General features: G+C 39.4%; 1 long non-coding RNA gene across 2 annotated transcripts; it reads left to right on the forward strand.

Moving 5' to 3' along the window:
• The first annotated feature begins 2854 nt into the window (after positions 1-2854).
• Positions 2855-19404, forward strand: LOC109365479 (uncharacterized). 2 transcript variants are annotated; one of them, XR_004158654.2, is made up of 3 exons: positions 2855-7753; positions 8517-8621; positions 18822-19404. It is a non-coding gene; the product is annotated as an uncharacterized LOC109365479 (long non-coding RNA). The 2 variants fall into 2 exon arrangements; XR_014881092.1 differs by lacking the exon at positions 18822-19404 and having other exon boundaries at positions 8517-8622.
• Positions 19405-24027: the final 4623 nt, after the last annotated feature.

Genomic DNA, 24027 nt, shown 5'->3' on the forward strand with positions numbered 1-24027 from the left:
AAACAAAACAAAAGGTGATATTTTCCTTCCATCTGCAAGTCTTTTAAAACCTTGCAACTTATCTTCAGGTTTTAACAAAAGGAATAGGAACAGCAAGAAACTGTTCCAGGGGGAATAAAAATTAAGATAGAAACCCAATCATGAAGGATATGTAAGCTAACAAGATCAGTCTACAAATTCTGTGATTTAGAGAAGTGTGAAGAAAAACCAAGTAGCTCCACAGCATCTACCACATGGTGTGTGTCCTCTGTGTGGTGCAGGCTCTAGGTCCTAACAGTATTCTGGCACCAATTCTTATTAACAGTGCAATTTCAATAATCAGCATATTTTGTCAAATAATTGGTAGGCTGATGGTTATAAGAGGTGACACTGCCAATATCTCATAAAGGCTGAAAAGAATATTTCCCATTTCCACGCTGCATAAACAAAGCATGCCAGACAACCTCAGGAATGCTAATGATCTCCAGTACTTTAATATATTAAGTATTCATCAATTGAGCACAGACCACAACAGTGTTCTGAAAGTTCTTAAACACATGAGAAACACATGAGAAATGATGTAAAGTTTATATGAGCTCATATAATCTTGGTTGGTTATAGAGTCAAGCATAAGATCATAGAAATCAGGTCACACCATACCCTTCCTACTATAAGGTTGTGCCCTACATTTTATTTGCTGTGCCACATTCAACCCAGATTTAATTGACTCAAGCAATGAGTCATCCACATCTTCTCCTGCAGCATTACTCCCCAATCTAACAGATGACGTTAGGATTTTTTTCCTGGTAATCAGACTTCTCTGTCCTTAATTTCATCCCATTATATAATACTTCACACTTATGCAGTAACTGTCATCCAAAAGCTCTGCAAGTGTTAATTGAGTTTCATAACATCTCCCCATGAAACAGATAAGTTCTGAGTTGGAAATGCAAAAACCTGAGTTACTTATCATAAGATACATACGGAATCACGCCAAGCACAGCTGGATTTATATTCTTGAATGAGAGCTGTTTTTATGCAATAAACAGGTCATAAGAACTCTATCTATGCAGTTCTCTCCTAACAGGGGCTCTTTGAACAGCAAAACACATCTTACTACTTCCTTCTGTGCCTTTCAAACATTTATATATATATATTCTTTATTTTTTCTTTTTTGTGCTGTTGATATTTGCTCTATCTATAAACCAACCCCTTTATTACTTTTTTCTTTCCCAGTGACCTCTGAAGACATGTCTATGAAGACTGTATGACCAGAATTGTACTTGTACTCGATGGAGTTTATGCAGATAAGTCATGCAATGACTGTTAACCTCCCAGGCTGTGAAATGATATGAGGCATAATCCAGCTGGCTGCTCTCAACATTGTTAGCCTAGACACAGTAGCTCACTATGTGTATACTATTATTCCATTTTGAAGCAAAGTAGCATGAGTTCATGTGAGTCACAATCAACTGATCCTATTTCTTCCTGCAGCATAGTAAAGTATCCCACTCAGTTACCACATCTCCAATAAAGGATTCCATCTAACAGCTGGACAGTAACCTCTACAGGCCAGTAAAGTCCTTCCATGTGATAAACCCTTAATTTTCTTTAATTGTCGCATTCATTTTTAGAATACAAAACTAGAAGTGGCACTTCACTGCTTGAAACAGTGTAGAATCTCAGGTTTCTAGCTGGAATAACTCAGGCAATATTCCAGATGATAATGAAGGCAGTGAAGAACCAGAAATCTTCTGGCTCCTTTGAAAATTAATCTCTTCTCTTGTTTTCATTTCCCTTGCTTACCATAACTGCGTTCTAAGTATTTCACTTCAATTTTCTTATTAGATTTTAGGTGATATTATATTATATTTTAGGTGATATCTAACATACTTTCTAAATCGGACTAATGTTATTGCTTATCTATATTCCTACAAACCTCTCTCTCAGATTATTTTGTACCATAATTCTGCCATCCTCCATGCTTTTGCTACCTTGTGCAAATAAAAGGAAAGGACAGAGTAGATGGCGAAGATTCCAGTCATGCAAAATCCAAGATGTTTTACTATTGCAGAAATGCACATTTGCAAAAATTTCAGAAGAGATGAATGACCCAGTACATCTTTGTTCCACTACACGCAACATAAAGCCTGATAATACATGCAATACAGTTGACTCTTACTAACAGGTTTTGGTATACAAAAAGACAATGAAAATAATCATTATGCCTTCCCTGAAATAATATTTTGCCATACACATCCCTCCTCCCTGCCAGACAAAGCAAACACTCATAAGGGAAACCAACACAGCAAACCAGCCCTGGAATATGGGAGAGATCTCTCCAGAGAAAAACTGCAGTAAGAGATTGCAGGATAAGTTTCCAAAGTGCCACAATGAAACTAGAGATTTTCCTTGGGCATGAACCACCATGTGGGTGGTTCTCAGCTATTTACCTAATTTTCAATGTACTTTCGAAAAAGTTTGCAAAATTTAGGCTAACATCTTCCATTAACCATAACTGCTGTTATCAGACCTTGCAGAAAAATTTGATACCTGTACATAATTAAAGGATCTGCAAACTACCAGTCAAGATAAAAAGATCAAGTGCTGTCATAAATCTGTCTGCCTCATGGTGTGAGTTCACCAGCAGTTGAAAAAACATATATGCATTTGTACTCCTAGAAGCATCTGCTTTGCATGAGGATTGCTTGCTCAGGGATGGCATACCAGTTTGATTATGTCCTTCCCAGTATCCATCGTAGAATCATGGAATCATCTAGCTTGCAAAAGAACTTCAAGATCATCAAGTCCAATCTGACCTACCAACGTCTATCACTAAACAATGGCAAACTTAGGATACAAGTGAGTTTGTTTATCTAGGACAGCATCTGTGTCTACAAATGCTCTCAATTCTGTTTCCTAATGCCTGGGCTCTAAGCTAGAGAGATCTGCGGAAAGGCAAAGAACACATGCCTACTGACATAGAGAAATCAGTATGCCTTCTCCATTTGGTTTGCCTCTGATGGCAGTTATCACAGCCATGTCACCCTCCATTTCTTTTGTCATAATTTTAGAAAATAACAATCATTTCTTTCCTTCCTTTCTTATTTTAACTGTGGGAAGATTTGGGGATCGTCACAGTGAGGAACACTGACAGAGTAAAGTTTTCAAAGCAGTTTTTTGCTTTGCATTCCTAATATTGTGTTTATAAATTAAATATATATATACATTCTTCTTATGACTAGTCTCAGGGAATCAGGAAGAAACATTTCTGTTTTATTCTATATCTGTAGCAAGGCTTAGAAGGTGAAACCATATGATCTTATCAATGCTTTTCTCATAAGTTAATTCCAAATGACTTCCTTCTTCCTCCAAATTTTACAATTCTTTGTCTTCGATGTGAAATGAAATACTTTAAGAATCTGTACGGAAGTGCAATTTCTGGGGAAAAAAAAATGATTACCCTGTTAATATAAGGCTGCTTATGCTGAAGAACTCATTTCCCTACACAGAAGATTGTACTGTAAAGAAGAAATAGTAGATGAAGAGGTTATTCAACATGACTCTACTTTAAGAGAATGCAGAATATCTATTTCTGATCACTTCTGAACAAGTAATTGTTACCACTCCTGGTTTTCAGAAGAGATAGGAGACAAAAAACTGTGTGAAAACCAGATTAGGCTTTGTGGCTATTTTTATGTGCTTGATGACATTAATTCCTCGTTTCTTCAGTTGAAATTAAGGTACTGGATTTCCTTTTGAATCTGTCAGAACAATAATAATATTGATTAAAACCTTTGAGCTCAAGCACTATACCAGTCTGATCAATCATAAACTGTTTTCAGGCCAGGAACAATCTTTCTAAGTGGCTTGCAGAGAAGGCAGGCTGAAATTTTTCTCCATTATCATTAACATTTTTGTGGGTTTTTAGTTTGGTTTTGTAATTTTTTCCTCTGTGGTGTTAATTGCTTAGCCCTGAGTGAACCTCCAAAACCTGCAATCTATGCTCTATCAAATCCAGAAAACCTTGAAAAACACTTCAGGACTGTTGATCTCATAAGTAAGCAAAACTCAGCAGTAAGAAATCTAGGAAATTTCATTCATTACTAGTTATCACTCTCACTTCTCTGCAAAAATTATTTTAATAGAATCATAGAACCCTTAGAGTTGAAAGTCCAGACAGATGACATCATTGGTTCTTCTCTTGATGCAGTGACATCATCGTAGAAGACCACTAGTTTGTTCAAGCAGAATTTGCCCTTTGTGAAGCCATGTTGGTTCTTCTATACCACCTCCTTGCCTTCCATATGCCTTAGCATAGCTTATTTTATTTTGCTGCCTATTAGACTCTATAAAATATCATTGTCTAACACTAATATTAAAAATATTTTAGATACTGCTACCAAAAGCAAAAAAATAAGCCCAGGAGAAATAACAATTACGTGTTTTATGTGATGATACACTTCTTAGCATAAATATGTGTGTGTGTGTGCACATGTGTGTACATATACCTTCATATTGACCTTGGGGAACCACTACAGACATAGCCCAAACTTCCATCACATGATTGTTTTAGACAGGAATACTTTTTATCCTCAGAAGTTAAAGAACAAAGCAGATCATTACCAAATGGTTCTTATCCAGAACAAAAGTCACTTATTCCCTTTTCAGTTTCATCTCAGTTCTTATGAACCTTGCATTTCACCAAGCCTGGTGCCATATTTGATGAGCTATTGAATTAGTGGCCTTCTCTCTGTTCAAGTGAGTTTTTAATACAAACAAGACTGATCTCAATGAAATGCCATCCCAAAAGAATGCCCTTTCTTAGCACATCTGATCCTGTGGGTCAAGCTTTGAACTGGATCTTCTCAAGCTGTTGCTGTAAACAACTTGGTAGACATTTTGTACTGGACAAGGTCTTTTTCAATATCTATTTCCTCTTCAGAAACCCTTCAAAACAGAAGAATAAAATATCCAATGTGCCCAGGGGTTGTTTTAACATGAAATAGGATTTTAATTTGGAAACTTCAGCAAGTTCTATACTCAGCCCCATACTGAAGGGGATCACAAGAAATTTGGAGGCAGAAAAGGCAAATAAGGTAGACATGGTGCTTTGACCTCTTCGTGGTGAGGCTCCCAGATCATTCCATGCCTGCAGTACCCTTTCATCACCCTCACTAGAACTTATGCTCTACTCTATCGCAAAAGAGAAGAATTAGAGCAGGTTTGATATGGGAGTCTCTCAATATTAAAGTAAATACAGTCGCTGAAGGTAATTAAAACTGCACACAGGTAATCTCTTATAATAGTCATCTGGATAATCTTAGAGACAAATTTGGGAAAATTAAAAAAATAGATACATGTAAATTCAAGTGGAGAACATCCAGATGGATGTTGCTACATCTCTCTGCCTTCCCTACTTCTTGTTGCATCACACATATGCAAAACAAAGCATATGAATGACATTACTTACTGTGTCTAACCCATGGATCCTGTAGACTTTGGCTGCCATGAAATTCCAGGGGAGAATTCAGTTGCCACAACATGGGTCTATCATGCCATTTGAGGTGATGTAGAATATCTGGTATAGCCTCCAGTTGAAGTTTCAGGAGTGTGTGGGTCTCACATAGGTCCTACAGTTCTTTCTACCAGTTTTTTGTGGCTGGCTTCAACAATATAGAGCATCTAAAATGTCCTTAGAGGCCTATATTTCAACATCTGTCTCCTATTCCCATTTTTGCAAGCTATAGAGAAGATACATTTTCAGTTTCAGGAGAATCCCTAAGTTTAAGATGATAAAGTAAAAAAAAGATATTTACAACTCTTTTTTTATTGGGACAAGTTTGCTCTTGCAGATGCAACAAAAAGTTGGTCGCTTGCATTTCAGCAAGACACCTGTTGCCTTTTCTATACATCTGCTCAGGTAGTAAAAGCTACAACAAGGAGAAGGACTTCCAGGAAACAGCTTACTATCCAGAGCTTCCCTCACATTCATAGACAAACTCTTTGGGATCTACTCTATCAATCAGAAAACGCTTCTATGCCTATTGCAGCTTGGAAGTGCAACCTGGGACACCGATCTCTTGGGGGTAAATGCACCAACATGTCCTTCTCAGATATCATGCACAGGGCTGCACAGGGCTCTCCTGGTGAGGTAGAAGTCCTTTAGTCAACACATACTGCAGCATCCACAGAGGGACCCATGGTGGAGAAAATCCAGGGAAACTGTTTGCCCCAAGCAAATCTGCTGTGCAACCAGTGGGCTGGTGCTGGATTTACATCACAATGAGCCCAGACTGAGCACAGCCCTGTAAGTGGAGCTGTGGGAGCACAGGGGAAAGTTCTCACCTAGCACACCTTAAAGAAAAGGTACAGTCTAAACTCCTTTATAGTCAAAGCGGGAATGGGCATAATTTAAAGCTGTACAGCTTAAAAATGAAAAATAAAAAAATGCATTCACCCTCTTTTTCCTTCCACACTTTCATCTGGTGGAAAATCTGATTCAAAAGAGAGTAGTTGCTTTGGAAAATCTGGCTAGTGTGTCAGTTCACTTTGAAAAAGAGTGGAGAACAAAAAAGCCCAGCTCCTGAGCTCATGATGACCCTTAAGGGAACTTAATTAAAGGTGATGGTGAACGAAAGGTAGGCAGTTAAGTGTCTACCCCAGACAGGATATGGTGAGCCAGACTTTACAATATGTGTAGAGATGTCTGATTTTTGCCCCCATCTCTCCTTCCCAGGTGAATGCTGGAGCAGGGGAGGAGGTAAGCATAGCAGTGCCATTTCTTCACTCCTGTTCCCCAGGGAATTGATCTCACAAAATTTGTATTTCACTCTGCTTTTTTTCACTCATATCAGGAATCTGACCCAGAACTTGCCTGCCACTTACAAAAAAGGAAAAAGAAAGAAAGAAAGAAATCCTGTGCAAATAGGGGTCATGTTCCAGTGAACTCATGCTAAACATAACTTTTTCATTTCAGCTCTCCCGCCCGCCTGGTGGCTCAGCACTTAATGCCTCTATTCTTATCACTCTACAGCCCTATAAAGACAAAACCTCTGCAGCATACAGCAGTAAGATAGCAGGCGTCATGGGGCTAGGTTACAGGACTTTTCATCTAAGTGGAATAATTATTATCATTTTACTTCGCCTCCTGCCATTCCTTTCTCTATTCTCCAGTACAGAATTTTGCATTTGCTCTCCATTTTCACACTGCTTCATTAAAATCTCTCTCCAGTGCTCTCTGCTGCAGCTGCCCACAGACCTTCCAAACTCTCTTGCCAGTAAGATCGGGCTGCAAATACCCCAGGCTGCTCTGGGAAGAGGATGAGCAGCCCATCGCTGGAGCAAACCAGCAATACAACAGGCAGCAATCTATAAGAGCTTTTTTTGAAACTTCGATTTTCCGTGCTTTGTCTGGTGCTAGACGGGGGAACTGTGAAGCAGCATGGTGTGGCTGTTAGCTTGTTACAGCAAGCAGAGATGAAACTGTATGAAACTGATTAAATCAAAAGTAGGGGGGACATGTTCCAAACTATTTTTTTTTTTTTTTAAGAAATCCTGTGCTTTTTTTGTCCTTTCTTACCCATAGAAGAGTTGCTATCTTAATTTTGTTTTCATACTTCATCAAAATCAGGGAGTCAAGCCTACCTTTGGCACAGGACTGCTGTGTGACCTTGACAAGTTACTCTAACGAGATTGTGCTGATGCTCACCAAACTCTGAAAATGAGACCACAAGGGCACTTCAGTGTGGATGAGATGTCCACATTTCACATGGTAAATTTAATCACTTTGCCCTCCAATTTCCCTACTTACAAGAAATGAAGCTAATAACATTTTATCTATCTCAGTACTTTAGTGAGGCAAGAAATTGCAGTGACTGGCATACAATTCTAGCAAAAGTTGATTCATTTTTAAAGGCAATTTAGGATGGTAAGATGAAGGTGCTATATAAATGCAAAATATCTCACAAAAATTTTTGGGTTTTTTTCCTCTGGATACATAGTTCATACTTGCAAAAATGTATATCAAATCTTTGTCTTATTAAATATAAAGCCAATGTCAAAGAAAGTGGATTAATATTATCTTGTTTTCCTGTCAGAAAAATATTAACATTTGCAATACAGATGAAGAATGAGAAATAAATAATTGTTACAGAAAGCAACTTCAATTTGGAAGATGTGCTCAAAGTCTCACACTAACAAAATGTCAAAGGCTTTCTAATAATTATAAATCATAAGTTTCTGACACAGAAGGCTACTTTGCTTTGGACTTCATATAATGGATAAAGATGAATTAATCACTGGAGTAGAAGTTGTTTGTTGCCTAGGAACCAATGATCATGACCTCATTGCATACAGTATACTCAAACAAAGGACAGTCCCAAAGAATAAAATATATCTGATGCTTCAGAATGGCTACTTCCAAAAATCTAAAGGCAACTCTGAATTACATCAGCTCAAAGAAAAACATATATTTTAGTGAAATATTTTAAAGGAACTGTGCTTATATATATATTTTTATTTTATTTTATTTTTAGGGTAGTAAAACACTGAAAAACATTGCCCAGCATGATGGTGGAAGCCCCATCCGTGGAGAAATTCAAGATCAGCCTGGATGGAGCTCTGAGCAACCTAATCTAACTGTAGGTGTCTCTGTACATGGCAGGGAAGTTGGACTAGATGATATTTAATTCCTTCCAACTCAGACAATTCTATTGTTCTAACTTTCTAATGAGAGTCCTAGAAGAGTTAGCTGTTGAGATCTTTGTGCCAGTGACAATACTTTTTAATGAACCTGATGATGATGATGATGTTTGAAAAGAGTGGAGGACATATGGTTTGAATAAATTATTAAATGGATGGACAGAATTCTGGATAATTACCAGTTGATTAGTTTAGCATATTTTCCAAGCAAAACAATGGAAAAGATAGTGTGTCCTTCAAGATTAATTCATGTCAGTCAAGTAGGTGCTGTTAAACAAAATCAGGTTACGATCTAACAGATTAAAAGATCATATTGTAAAGGTGACTTAAGATGTTACTTACTTTGGAAAATGTTTAGTCATTTAAAATATTAGAACATTATATTGTTATAAGAAATTGTATTTTATTATCTATAGAACGCCAACTCGATGAATTTAGGAAAGGCTAAATGACAACTCTTGAACATTGATGGGGAAATTTCAGTGAAAGGGGGTGTTCTCAGTGGACTTCTTTAAGGATTGCCACTACACCTTACATCATTCAACATCATTAATCAAGACTAATAAGAAAAAAATCCTGCCAATTTAGAGATTAGTGAAACAGTATAACATGACAGGAAGCGGACATTCATTTAGAGCAATCCATCTGTTCAATAAACGAGGATCTACTGAAAGAAAATGTATTTTAATAAGTTGCTGAACTTCTATTGAAAGATGAAGCCATAACATCTAAAATGCAGGTTTCTGTTAATTGGAAGGTAATTACAGAGAAAGAATAATCTTTTATCTTTCTTCTATCCTCTATCTCTAAGCCTCTCTGAGTTGACTGAACTTTCCATTTGCTCAAGAACAGCTACCCTTATGTTTTAAATGGAAGATCATTTGCCACAGGTCAAAGAAGAAGTATGGTTCAAGGAACTGTTAGCTGTTCAAATATACAGGACATCAGACTAGATTTCTGGTTGCTTCTTCTAGTCCTAAACCCTGTAAATCACAAGAAGCTTAACACATAGGAGTGTCAGCAAGGAAGGAGTTAAGGATTTTGCTGATTAGTCTTTGATATGTTTTCAGTTAAACAGTTGTCCGATGTTAAAGCCAGAAATCTGGGGAGCAGTGACAAGATGTCACTACTGTAAGGCTGAAGAGCCGCAATTTGTTTGCTGAGCAACTCATAATGAGTCCAATAACTCCAGACAGAGAAGACCAGTCTGCACAGAAAATGTGGAGGACGTTGTATTCTTTAACGTCCTCCTGAAGGACATTTGTCCTGACTGCAGACTGGTGCTCAGAGCACTCTTCTGGGAGACTGGATAAACTAGTTTGAATTCCCAAACAGAATCATCTTCTAAACAAAGCTTTTTAGATCCACATTTGAGATTTGGACTTTTATTTCACTTTCCCCCATCCCAACTCAGACATGCTCCTGGTCATCTTCTCAAGTCATAAATAGTACCTCAGTATTTTCTAGAAACCTTGAATGGCATTACTCTTCTCCTTCCTTTTCTTCAGTTCAACAGTTAGCAGGTGGTTTGAATGAACTGTGAAGAAGAAAGAATACGAAGTTAGTTCTTAGGAATCGTAGGGGAAAAAAAATAATAATACAATCCATGTTTTGTCATGGACCTACAATGTGAGTGCAGGATTTATTTTCATATTTATCCCACTCTTGGCACATTTTCAATGCTTTCAATAAACTGTAATGTCATCATTACTGAAATATATATTCCTCACCACAGTTTGTCACTATTTTTTTTCTTTTTTTGGCATTTTTGCTTTACCTTCAAGCAGCATTATGGTTTTATCAGGTCTGTGAAGTGCTATCACATCTTTGTACTTCAATAAACTGACCTTGTTCTCAAAATTATTTATTATCAATGTATTTTAGTAGGACAGTAATATATGCTTCGTAAGTACATAAAACTTCTGTTAAAATGTATTCAACCAAAGTAAATCTAAATTCTCCTCAGTTCCTCCCTGATTTGAAATAGCCACTCTTGCAAGCGTGTCTTCTCTTATATGCCCCCACTGCTTGAAATTTTTAGATAGTTTTGAAATTATCTTGCATTTGCTTTTCTTTTCCACAGCAGTCAATAAGGCTTTCTTGAACATTTAAATCTTAAATAAATTTACTTAGTAATTGACACTCTTTGAAAAATCTAGGTGCAAACACATGAAGGACTTCCCAAGCCTGAGGTGGCACATCTGCTCCTCAGATTTGGCAAAGCATTTACTCTCCTCATCCATTTTCTCCCAACACCTGTCCTGACCCCAACACCTGCTAAGACAAGACAGGCCTCGCAGCATTAAGCAGACATCAGTGATGTGTACCGCCAATTCTAAAATCCACATTATGTCAGAAAAGGACAGAAAGGAGGGTCTGAAAAGCAAACTAACCTTGAAAAAAATTGCCCAAATGGGCCAAGCCAGCATATGTGAGAGATCTTCACAGAGAATGTAACAGCAACACTGAAACATTTTAAATAGTCAAAACAGGAAAAAGAGTTCAACTTAAGTGTAATCATGCCACAAGAGTTGTCCGAATAGTTCTTGGATCAATTCTCATTATGCTACTTGGAGTAATGTCAGAGCTTACTGGTTATCTTCCAGAGAATCTACCAGCTGCCCGCTATCAACATAACTGCGCTGCTACACTCGTCCTTTTCTCTTCATTCCAAATCTGACTACTATTGTTTTAAAAGTTCTTTCCCCCAAACAGCAAAGAGATCCTATTTTTGTGCAGTTGTATTAAGAACAGCCATTTTGTGAGCAAGCACTTGACCTGTTCCACACACTTACAAATATATGAATTCCTAAGTATTTCAGATAAACTGTTCTTAATTATCGCACTATAAATAAGTTTGTGAAAAATTAAGATGTATTTTATCCTGAGTACTCTGTAGTTCTGCTTGGAAATAACACTTGTATGAATCACACATTCTCCTTGGCAATGTAGCAGTCATTTTGCACTGTCTAAAACACTGTGTAAAACATTATCACACCTGAGGAGTTGATGCTGAAGCCACAGGCAAAGCTGGGACTGCATGCAGTAAAACATAGGAGATATGAAACTTACAAAGAAAAGCATGGAAAGGATCTTAAGCAACTGAACTAGGAGATGAGTGTTTGGCTCTTGCCCACCTGGCTGTTTCATAAGCAAAGAGCCAAGGAGGTTGTGGATGCCCTGGAGGCATTCAAGGCCAGGCTGGATGTGGTTCTGGGCAGCCTGGTCTAGTGGTTGGCGACTCTGCACTAGATGATCATCATCATCCTTTTCAACCCAGACCATTCTATGATTCTATAAGTCACTGGAAAGTTGAGGATCAACACAGAAAAGACTTTGGTATTTTCTTCTTTGGTAGATGTTTGGCACATCTACCCAGCTGATCTACATCTACTGCACACGCACATCTGTATTTGGATGCAATAAGCAATGACATTGTGAAAGGCACTATAACATCTTAAATGTTCCATAGGTAAGGCTAATGGACAAAAAAAAAAAGAGGAAGAGCACTGTGGCAGGAAACTCACTGTCTCACATCTGAACAAAATGCTGGTTGTTTCCATATGTATTTGTCAGATCAGCCACTAGGTTGAAGGAGAAAAACGGAGCTAAAAATCTGCATGACTGCAAAGGTTGATCACTTCCGACAATCATTGGCAATGGGGAAATGCATGTTCTATGAATGAAGTCCTGGCTTCATTAATTGTGACAACATTTTGTCAGCTGAGCTCTTTTAGGATTAGAATTTATCCCTGAAGAGCAAATAAATGATCCGTAGGTAACTAAACAGAGTTACAGTGAGACAAATCTAATGCTGAAACAGAAATAAGCAGGAAGAATACCAAACTTACCATTGTACTGCAATTTTCACAGAGCAAGGGATTTCAGCCATATCTCCCTACAGAGTCAGAGGAAAGAAATAAGGAGGAATCATTTTTTATTGGAAGCGTGTTCTTACATATATACATTTAATTCTTACTGTATTTATTTTACTCAGTTAGATTTCAGCCTATTGTCAATACAATTTGAAAACTTCAGTCCTAATTCAGTAAATCTTTTTATTTTCAGACTGTGAGGGTGAAATATCCTTGACTGAGTAAATCGTATTTCAGGCACATCCTGTGATGCACTGTGGGTCTCTGTGGCACATAAGCACATACATAAGTACACGAACCGGGAACTTTTTGTGCAAAAAAGATAACTGTCCCTATGCAGCATCAGGCTGCAAGTATCTAAAGGGGGACTGTAAGAAAGAAGGGGACCAATTCTTTAGCCAGGTGTGTTGGGATAGGACAAGGGGAAATGGATTCAGACTAAAAGAGGGAAGATCCGATCGGATATAGGGAAGATTTTTTTTATATGTATTAAGGGTGGTGAGGCACTGGTTGCTCAGATAGGTGGTGGATGCCCCAAGACTGGGGGCACAAAAGGTCAGGCTGGATGGAGCTCTGAGCACCTGATTGAGCTGCAGGCATCCCTGTTCATGATCTTGCTCCCTTATAATTCAAAAAATTTTATGATGAAAACAGTCACAATGGCATCAATTGCCCACAAATTACTGGGAGCAGTGCACAATGGCATCTCACCACCCACACCCTCTTAGCAGCATTCACCACCAGTGCTCAGGTCTCAGCCACGCAATGTCCCCTCCCTGTAATCAAGGTGACGTGCAGGTGGCTCCTAACTGAGGTGTGCTGCTGTGTCTCTTTACTGGGCTCAATGACACTAAAAAAGCAGATAGGTGGTAAGTGCTAGATGTAATTGATTATTTCCAGCAAGGAGAGTTGCTTCATCTCACATACTCTTGGACCTCCCTGTGTTCAGCTGCTAAGTTTCACATTTTTCTCAAATAATTTCAGCTTTTCAAGGAATGAGCAAGGGATAGGAGGAGGGAGGGAAACATTCCACAGCTCTGGCTTACAGACCACACCAAAACGTTCTCAGCAGGGCCACGAGCACAATCTGAAACCAGAGATAATTTACTGCGCTATTTCATTACAAAATAAATTGTTTATGATACTTTGTGAAACACACACTCCAGTGTCCATGAAAACAGAATCTGTATTTATGAGGCAACACTTGCAAGAGGTAGTATAATTTTAGTGTCTTATACTTGAACTATGCTAAAAATACATTACTTTGTCATCAGAGAACGGTCATAGTGAAAAAAAAAAAAGAAAAAAGAAACATACAAGATCACAACCTTGAAGACTGGACAGCTCTGAGCAGCTGAGAGCTGGGCCAGGAGTTGCAGCAGTCCACTTGCCAAAGGTCCGTTGGTGCAGGGCTGAAAAGCCCAGCCCTCAGTAGGCTGCTTCCCTCTGCAGCCAGCCTCTGCTGGACAAAATCCTGCAGCAGCTCCAGGGCTGGTGGAGAAAGTAAAGGGTTCATCTGGAGCCCTCGGGGCCGTACTTCCACCTGGGTCCCCCCAGCCTGCAAAGCAGTCGGCAGTGGGCAGCTGCATTCTGGCTGCGAGGTGATGCGTTCCCACGTGTCAGCTTTCTGGAACACAGTGGTAGCAGCTGAGAACAGTCAGAAGTGTTGAAGTATGTGCACAATCATCAGAAAGTGAGGGAGAGAGCCTCCGCTAATGAGAGAGAAGGTAAATAGAGCCTGAGAAACTGGAAACATTCTTTGGTTTGGCTTACAGCAGGGAAAAAAATCTTAAAAGGCATTGTGCACAGCAGAGAGGCCATTCATCACAGGGAATGCACTTCCTCGAGTACAGTAGGGACATGTGGAAGCCTGTCGTTTTTCTGGCCATTACTCAACAGCTTCCCAGAATTTCAGAATATGCCGGTCCCTCCTCGAGACCCAGGTAAAGCGTCCTGGCTCCAGAGAGACCAACATGAAGATGATGGCATAGAGTGAGGTTTGGATGGAAGAAGGCATCACTTTGCGAGGCCTAGGAAGCTCACCATGAATTCAACACCAGTGCCTAGGCTGTAGAAGCACAGACAACCTCTCCTAAAGCCCAGCGGTATCTTGGGCTCCATCAAAAGAGGGGTGGTCAGCATAGAGAGGGAGGAGATTGCCCCCTCTGCGCTGTCCTTGTGAGGTCCCATCCAAAGTACTGTGTCCAGGTCTGGAGCCCCCAGTACAGGATGGATGTGGAGCTGTTGGAGCGGGTCCAGAGAAGGACTACAAGGATGATCAGAGGGCTGGAGCACTTCTCCTACAAAGACAGGCTGAGGGAGCTGGGTTTGTTCAGTCTGGAGAAAAGAATGCTCGGGGGAGACCTCATTGTGGCATTCTAATACTTGAAGGGAGTTTACAAGCAAGAGAGAAATCAAATTTTTACACAGTCTGATAGTGATAGGACAAGGGGGAATGCTTTGAAACTAAAAGAGTGGAGATTTAGATTAGATGCCAGAGGGAAATTTTTCACTAAGCGGGTGGAGAGGCACAGGCACAGGCTGCCTAGAGAAGCTGTGGATACCTCATCCCCAGAGGTATTCAAGGCCAGGTTGGATGACCCTGAGCAGTCTGTTTTGGTATGTCGCAGCCCTGTCCACAGCAGGAGCATTGGAACTGGATGGCCTTTGAGGTCCCTTTCAACCCAAACCATTCTACGATTCTATCTTGCTTGCCTTATGTGTGAGATAAGTGTCCTAGGAACTGCTTAAGTTGTAGGTGGATATCTTCTTTCTATGTGATCCATGAAATGCTGAAACTGATAGAATACTTGCCATTCTGCTATGGCAAGCATTAAAAAAATTACAGAAAACTAAATTCTCTCACCCATTTTAGCATCTCAAAAGTGCCATTTCTCTAAAAGTGAGAAGTACTTGAATCTGCAAATCCAGAATAAGGCACAGTTTTTGCATTGTACTAGCGACCAACTAGCGATGGATATGACCTAGGATCTCTTTATGTCTGCGTAAGCTGAAAAACCAATCTCTGCTGACACTCATGTATCAGAGCTTGACAGTTCTTAAAAGTTTTAATTTCATATAAAGCATCCTGGTTTAGTAGCAACACCAGGCTCTTACCTCACTCAGTTCACCTCAGTGGCTGACACTGCCCTTGTAAGGTTGCACACACAAACTCATTCTCTACAAAACCCCCCCAAACGGAGGCAAATTCAATCTGAAACAAAAATATTTCACTAAATCCCTTGTGAGGTAGTAATAAGCTTCAGCAAGCATCAAGGGATAGACCTAGTGAAGACTTTCCTGCCTTGTGGTTTTGCCTCTAATGTATGGGTAGCAATAATATTTGTGCCAACATTTCTCTGTTAGCAGTGCAACTGACCATTTCTGGTGGAGAAATGGTAGGGGAAAAGTTTTTCCAAGAAGCCGTGAACATTAAAATACATGAACTGCATATTGCACATACATGAACTGCATGTTGCACAGAATTGTGCAAACACTAGCACTTTTTGTCAGTGAGACTGCAGATGAGGCTCAGTACTCTCTTCTGCAGCCCCATGGAACCCTTGATGTGCTGCCACCAGCTGCACATTGCAGCCTCCCAGCCAGAACAACTTTCTGTGGCTGCACTGTTGTCTCAACAAAGAGTGAAGTTATAAGGGAGAGCCATCAGCTCCATACAAAACTGCAAATGCTTTTCCATGTTTATAGTATGAACACCTCCATAAAAATCCAAGTAGCGGATGAATGTTGAAAAATCCTTTTGAAAGGTGCAGGCTTAAGCAGAATTCTTTTGTCACTGCTGCTGTGAACATCACTGACAGCTCCGTGACAATGTAAATCCAGAAGGAGGGAGGGCAGCACAGACCCTGTCACTTTAACTCCTTATTGAAACTTGTTTAATGGGACTTCATGTTCAACCATGTGAACTTTGAAATACCCAAGTTCAAATTTCACCTTCAGACTTCCCATCTGTTCTTATTTCAACCTCAGACTTTCCATCTGCTCCTATCGAGGCCTTTCTAATGCCATGCCCACTCAGACGGTATGGTTTTACCAGGTGCTTCTGTCTTGGAAATTTTATAGCATATAAGAAACAATAAAAATTTATGTTGTGCATGTTACCTATGTTAATTAATTCCATTGCGCAACAATGTTTCTTAAGTGATATTGTCCAGAAAGTCTGTTAAAATCTACTGTAGACAAATACTGCAATTCTTTATAGTTCCTAGCGCCAGATGGGTTTGGAGTTCAGACATTTGCACTAATGCATTTTGCACTTGGGTGCTGTGCTGGAAAAAATCAACTCCCAGTGACAAAGAGTTAACGCAAAACTACTGCTGTTAGCTAGGAGCAGTGAATGCAAGGTGGAGGTGTTGTTTTGTGTACTAATTGCTGCTGGAAAGGAGTATCTGATAAACCGTTAGTATGCCATTTTACAAATTAAGAAAAAAAAGTGAAAGATGTTATTTCCTAATGCTAATATGTAAATATTTTCATGTCTGGAGGAGCAAGAATGTGCTGGCTAACAACCAAAGATGTGCTGGATAAAATCCCCTCCACCTGTTCAGAGAGCCGTTGTGCTAGAAGAGAAAGATAATGAAATAAACAGCATTAAGTCCCCCACCATAGCCAGTTCAGTAAGAATAATTTGTGTACTAGAAAAAGATCTGCTGTCCAAGGCATTCCTATAATTTCTTGCCTCAAATCAGTGAGCTCAGAGCCAACCAAATATTCCGCACTCCGAGGGCACACAGGGGGTTACACAGTGGGGCTTGTTTTGGACAGGGCTTTTTGTTTGCTTGTTTGTTCCACGAGGCTGGATAAACAAGGCATTATGCCAAGTGAGAGTTTCCTTCCTTCGCTTTTCCTCTCTCTGAGGCACTCCAGTGGCTGCAGCTCCTACACGTAAGGAATCCAGAATGAGTCCAGGGATTTCACATTTGAACCCAACCACTGTTAGATACCAGACAACAAGGGCTTCCCCCCAGCACCATTTCAAAAGCAGCCTCCTGCAAAAGACACTGTCATCTCCACCTCTGCGGGTAGCTCCCCAACGGCCAAACAGAATTTGTTTTTAAGTGGCAGATCCATCAACACCACATCATGGAGGTTAAAAGGTGCAGAGCCATTGACAAGGGAATGGCTCTCAGCAATAAAAATGGAAGGAGGAGATTGACTCACATTCATTTTCCTCAGGAAAAAGAAAAAAGAGGAAGGAAGACAGGGAAAGGACAGGAAGTGCAGACCAGTGACTATTTCTGTGAACACAAAGCTTCGGTATTATCTTGTCCAACAATTTTTGGAAGCAGACAAACAGCTACAATTAATGCTGTTCATTTGTTCAAGATTCAAAAGGGAAATTGTAATATTGTGAGAATGGGCATTAACGATAATGCTGTGATTCAAGAGTACTTTTGTGAATAAAAGAAATAAGTAGAATTTCCTGTTATTTTTGCTTTTATAGTATGTCATGTCTATAAATCCTCACACAGCTGTGGTTATTTGTCATGATAATCACGAATCTTCATACTTTACTCACATTGTATTGCATTTGTGATCTATTTCTGTAAAAGATGCCAATGCTGCAATTATCTCTATACTTCATTCCATATTATTTTGTTTTTAAAGTCATTCTCTTTGACGGAGAAGAGACAATACCTGTGTGAATTACTGATAAGTCTTGATACACAGATAAAGATTATATGGATAGAATGGCCATATTACATGCAAACCACAGACTAAAATTTGATTTCAGAAACTATTCAATGAATATTTATGTATAACAAATATATTCATGAACAAAAAAGAAGGCCACATTTGCAATTAATATTTGTCTTGAATAATTTTGATTTACAAATACGGACATTTTGTACAAGTTCCCTAATTATCAGTTAGTTTGCATGTTCATGAACCAGAATATTCTAATGAAAATTGAGAAAACAAGTTAATATCCATTTCTACTAACAAGTCTTTTCTTGTTAGTAAAGAAAAGTAGTAAAGTAAAGTAGTAAAAAGTCTTGAGACTTTTCTTCTATTTTCGTGTCTTCTAAAACATCTCAGATAATGCATTATTACTTAGTTGCAGGTAAGCATCTTTCTGAGACTGACACTAGGTTTAAAATTCATAGATATTAATATGATCATGACTCATTACCATTTCACTCATTATTTTTTATTTGAATAGTGATGAGACGGAAGGACTTTTGAGTATTAGTTATAGGATACAGAGACTTCATTTTCTAATTTTCTAATTTTCATTTTCAGATACTTCCCAAATTTATAGTGGCCAAAATTGCTATCATTTGTTGACAAATAAATAAGCTACAGTATGAGAAATTTGTGGTCAAATGTAGGTGCCTTTCATGCTCTGAAGTTAAGTTTACCACCAACTTGTCACCAGAGTACTATGGAATCACTCCCAGAGAAGGTGGTGGAAATCCCATCAATCCTAAGGCTACAGCTGAAGAAACCATTGGCAAAAGACAGCAATGCTCCCCAGAGCAATTCCATACCAACAGCAAAGAGTTGGAGAAATCTGATGTGATTCTGCTCTGCTGATTAATCTGAATGGAAACATAACACTGAGGATACTCGTTATTCTTCCTTTTTCTTCTGGAATATTTGTGAGTTCTCAATAAAGGACTTTTCTGGACTGATGTTTAAAAAAATCATATACCCCACACAGCTTCATTGCATTTTATCTGACCGTACATCATATGGATAGATAAGAATGATCGCAATGAGGAACTAAAAGGGCTTGATTTGTGCATAATTCTACTCTGAAAAGTTAGTTTCAGTACAAATCCCTGTTATTTCCAGGAAAGCTGCTAGAGGACAGGGCCTCACAAATCAGTACATCACTTTCACTTGTAAGTTATAGGAAATTACAAGATGATTTAGCCACTTCTCAACAACTAGTATCAGACAGTTGAAGGTGAAATTCCTGTTTACCCACCTCTGAGTAGAGTTTATCAGCACAGGCCAGCTGTGGCCTGCTCCCCACTGCTCACATCTCTTGTCATTTAAACAATGGTCAGCAAAGGCATTTTTTTATCCCAGAAGTTCCCTTTTCAAAGCTCTGCTTTATGCATAAACTTATCTCTGCTGCAAATTTGCCACCTGCAGCCCAATCGCAGCCTCTCTCATCTTCTCACACTACTGGCTGAGATGCCTCCTAGCTAACTTCAGCCAAAGAAGTTATGCTAGCTTAATTCAAAAGAGTAATTTTTTGTCTACACTTCTCATTTTCAGCTTTATAGGAATGTATGGATCCCATCTGTCCCATGGACTTGTAACAGTTCAGATGAAGTAGTAGGTCTCTAACTGTCACTACCTGAATCATGGAAGGTTTGGTCTGTTTTCCATCCCAGACTTCCATGTCACAGCCTAAAGTATCCTGAGGATAACTGGTCTGAGTCTTAAAGACAGATGTAAAGAAGCCACTGAGAACCTCAGCCTTTTCCTTATCCTTCGTGTTCATGTTCATCACCTCCAGTAAAAACTGGAGATTCTCCTTAGCCCTCCTCTTTCTAATAATACATTTGTAGAAAATTTTTTGTTGGCTTCTACTGCAGTGGCCAAGTTGAGCTCAAGCTGCGATTCAGCCTTTCTAAATTTCTTCCTGCATACCCTAGCAACTTCTCTGTACTCTCCCTGAGTTGTCTGACCCTTCTTCCACAAGAGATAGACTCTTTTTCTCCTGGAGTCTCATGTTCCCTCTTAATCCATGCCAGTCTTCTTCCCCTCTGGCTCATCTTACTGCACAGGGTGACAGCCTGTTCCTGCACCTCTAAGATTTTCTTCTTGAGGAGTGACGAGCCTTCCTGGACCCCTTTACTCTTTAGGACTGAATGCCAATTGACCCTCCCTACCAGGGTCCATTCTCTAGAAGTTCAGGGTAACAGTTTTGATGGACACCCTCCTGACTTCACCAAGAACTGAGAACTCTTACCATTTCATGGTCACTGTGTCCAAGACAGCTCCCAGCCTCCACATCTCCAACCAGTCTTTCTCTGTGAGCAGCAGGTCGAGTGGGGCACTTCCTCTGTTAGGCCTTCTTATCACCTGCATCAGGAAGTTATTTTCCACAAATTTCAGGAACTTCCTAGACTGCTTCTTCTGCACTGTATTATATTTGCAGCACATATCAGGGGAGCTGAAGTCCCCCATGACAACAAGGGCTGGAAATGGTGCAACTTCTACCAACTGCTTATAGGACACCTCAGTCATCTCTTCATCCTGATAAGGTGGTCAGACCCTCACTAGATGTCCACTTTTTGGCCGACCTGCTAATCCTTACCCATAGGGACTCAACCTTATCATTCCTAGCCCCAAGTTCAACAACATCAACACACTCTCTAACGTAGAGAAACACACCACCACCCCTCCTTCCTTGCCTATCCCTTCTGAAGAGCTTATAGTATTCCAATGCAGCATTCCAGTCATGGGAGAAATCCCACCATGTTTCAGTAATGACAATTAAGTCATAGTTTGCCTGTCACACAGTGACTTCCAGCTCCTTCTGTCTGTTGCCCATGCTGTATGTATTGGTGTAGATGCACTTCTGTTGAGCCATTTGTTTCCCTCCAACTACAGTGTTGTTTCTCCAGATTAATCTAAGTGAGCCTCATTTTATTATATTATGATATTACATTCATAATGAATCCAGCAGGAGACATATCAACTCAGTTAGAATTTATTGCATTTTTAATTCAGGACAAAGACTTTCCTGGAATCAAACACATCATCATAATTTTAATAATTCACAATAAATTAGAAGTGAAGTGAAAAACACACAACAGTGTCTTTTGTTATTGCTCTGTGTTGTGTAAGGATGATGGGCAGGGTTTAGATGATGACACTTGTTTTATAACAGAATTCTCTCCTGTTTTTTTCCTGATTTATTTTTTTATAAATAGAAGTTCTTCATTTCTTTCTTCTTCCTGGAGGATTTTCCCAGCTGTGGGACTGGCACTTGGAGTATCTTTGTGCACAACTTCTTCCAGTCTGTGAAAGGGAGTTTGACAAGCCTCCTATTCCATCAAGAACTTGTAGCTCTGTATGTTGGGCTTTGGCTGGAAATACACTACTGTACTTACATAAACTACACTGAGGATGAGTTTCTCCTTAACATTCTCTGCTTTTGAAATGCTGGAAATGTCAGTTATGAATAGATCGTGATTATAGGCGTGTCCTGAGCTAATAACTGGTTTGGGGAGGGAACTGATTAGGCTTTTAAAGAAAGAAAAACCTACTTTGACTCAAAAATGCACATTTTCTTTTTCTTCTTAACAAAATAATAATAACAATAGGGGAGAAAAACAGTTGATTTATACAATCTGGAATAACACATGAATTTTAAGACTAAGTTTCACATTTTGGGGAAAGTTCCTTTTATCAGTGTCATTGAGGGTTGAGATGAAAGTCCAGATGAACTTCCAGGTTCTAGATCCAGACTGGTGCTCTCTAGCAGAAGACATTCTTCTTGGCTGGATTGTGGAAATGGGCTCCCATGGCATCTCATTTACTGATTGAGCATTGTTAGACACTAAGCGAGTCAAAAAGAACCACAAGAGACTCCTCACTAGTATGACAAGAATGGCATCTACATGCCATAACTGATGCCAATGAATATTTAAATATATAGTAGAAAGGAAGACTTAATCAGCATGTGAATCTCTCCAGATCAATTACAACAGCACAGGTACAGAAAGGACAAAAAATAATTCCCAAATTGCAGCTGCCGCCTCAGCTTCTTGGACTGTCATCCAGCAGCAACTTTAGCTTCTCAGGAATTTCCTGAGAAGTAGAGAAATTTCTGTGGCCAATTGCAATATTTTCAGTGCTGTCCTGCTTCTTGATTCTCACTATGGATTATGTAAACCCAATGTTACTTGCTCATCTTCAGCACACATAAACTCTAGTTTAGATGTCCAGGTAGACTGAGAAGTCAAGTTGTTTGACTAAAATGGATTAACACAATTTTTAGAGACTGTAGAAAAGTGAAAACAGCAGAAGCCATAGACATGCAAGTGAGAGCTAAAACCACAGAACACAGGAGGATTTGTTTGGGTCCTACAGCGAGTGCAATTTTGAACACCAGTGTCTCCTGGAAGAGAGAGATAGGGACAGGAAAAAATTACTGCCTTCTGCATCTGATTGCTCAAACAGAACAAAATATATGAGGATCACTCACCAACTTGTTACTGCAGGTTGACATCCTGCTTTCCCAAATAGGATGTATCTGTGAATTTGCCTCAAAAGAGTAGGCACCAAAAAGCAGCAAGGACTTCTTACTGATGTGAACTGCCAGATTCTATACAAGCAACACACTAACAATTTCCATGAGACAACAGAGTTATGAACAAGGTATACGCTGTCCTCTCCATACTAATCTGAGATCAAATGCTTCCATGACTTTTGATATTAACTGTAATAGCACATTCCAACATGCCAGCACTATTGATCTTTCAAGATCATCCATGAACTGCCCATTAGCAAAGAATGTAGTATCACAACCAGGAGGGAGAATCCTCTTTCCAGAAAAGAGCCAATTCCTATGCTTCACATAAATCTGGATGAGAGATTTACAGGATTGCATAGGACATCCATCCTTCCTGGTAGTACTTAAAACTGGACTATATTCACTGACAGTTTTCAAAGTAGTTTACACTGACTGCTGATACTCCTCCTTCATGCTCCAGTCCATCCTCAAATCAGTACTCCTAATACCAGTATGACTTTTCACCTCAATCCTGTTTTGGGTGCTTCCCCACCAAAAGTTAGTAATAGGACTAACATCATCTAGCTTGAGCTGAAATATTGTTGAGCACCTCAAAGGACCTAAATTCTCATACACAATCACAAGACCCTGCCTAGCAAGGTGAGTGGAACCAAGACATATAGCCTGGTGGTATTTCATAGATGAGCAAGGATATCCCACATAAGGCTCCAGAGGACCCTGATTTATAAGCATACAACTGATTAATTCAGCACTAAATTCAGAGCAATAAAAAAAATCTGGGTCTGGAGCTGCAAGATTCATAGGGTTCAAGGTTAATTTAGGCAGCAAGTGAGGTGAAATCCAGATCTTCCTCAGCCTGAACCCACATCTCATGTCTCAGGGGGTAGCCAGTAATTAGACTCCTGGACTGCCAAGATAGTATTCTCCCTTCCCTCTGAAGCTGGGCACAGAAAGTAAAAGTAATCATGATTCATGGCTGAGAAGAATGTGTGAAATTAAAAATAAAGCAAAGGAGCAGGTTTAATAATTTTCAAAGTCTGAATTGAATCTTTCTTTGAATTCTTAGAGCCATGTAATCCAGGCAATATTTAAACTCCCTGATATACATGAAGTAGATTCTCATTCATGTTAATGTCCTTTATGTCCCGCCTTAATAGTTCATTTAAAGCTCTTTAGGTCTATTTACATCTCTAAAGCTGTGTAAAGGAGCCCTACTGTAAGTTAATG

Source organism: Meleagris gallopavo, chromosome 1 (assembly GCF_905368555.1).
Source record: "Meleagris gallopavo chromosome 1, MGAL_WU_HG_1.1, whole genome shotgun sequence".
NCBI classification, from domain to species: domain Eukaryota; kingdom Metazoa; phylum Chordata; class Aves; order Galliformes; family Phasianidae; genus Meleagris; species Meleagris gallopavo.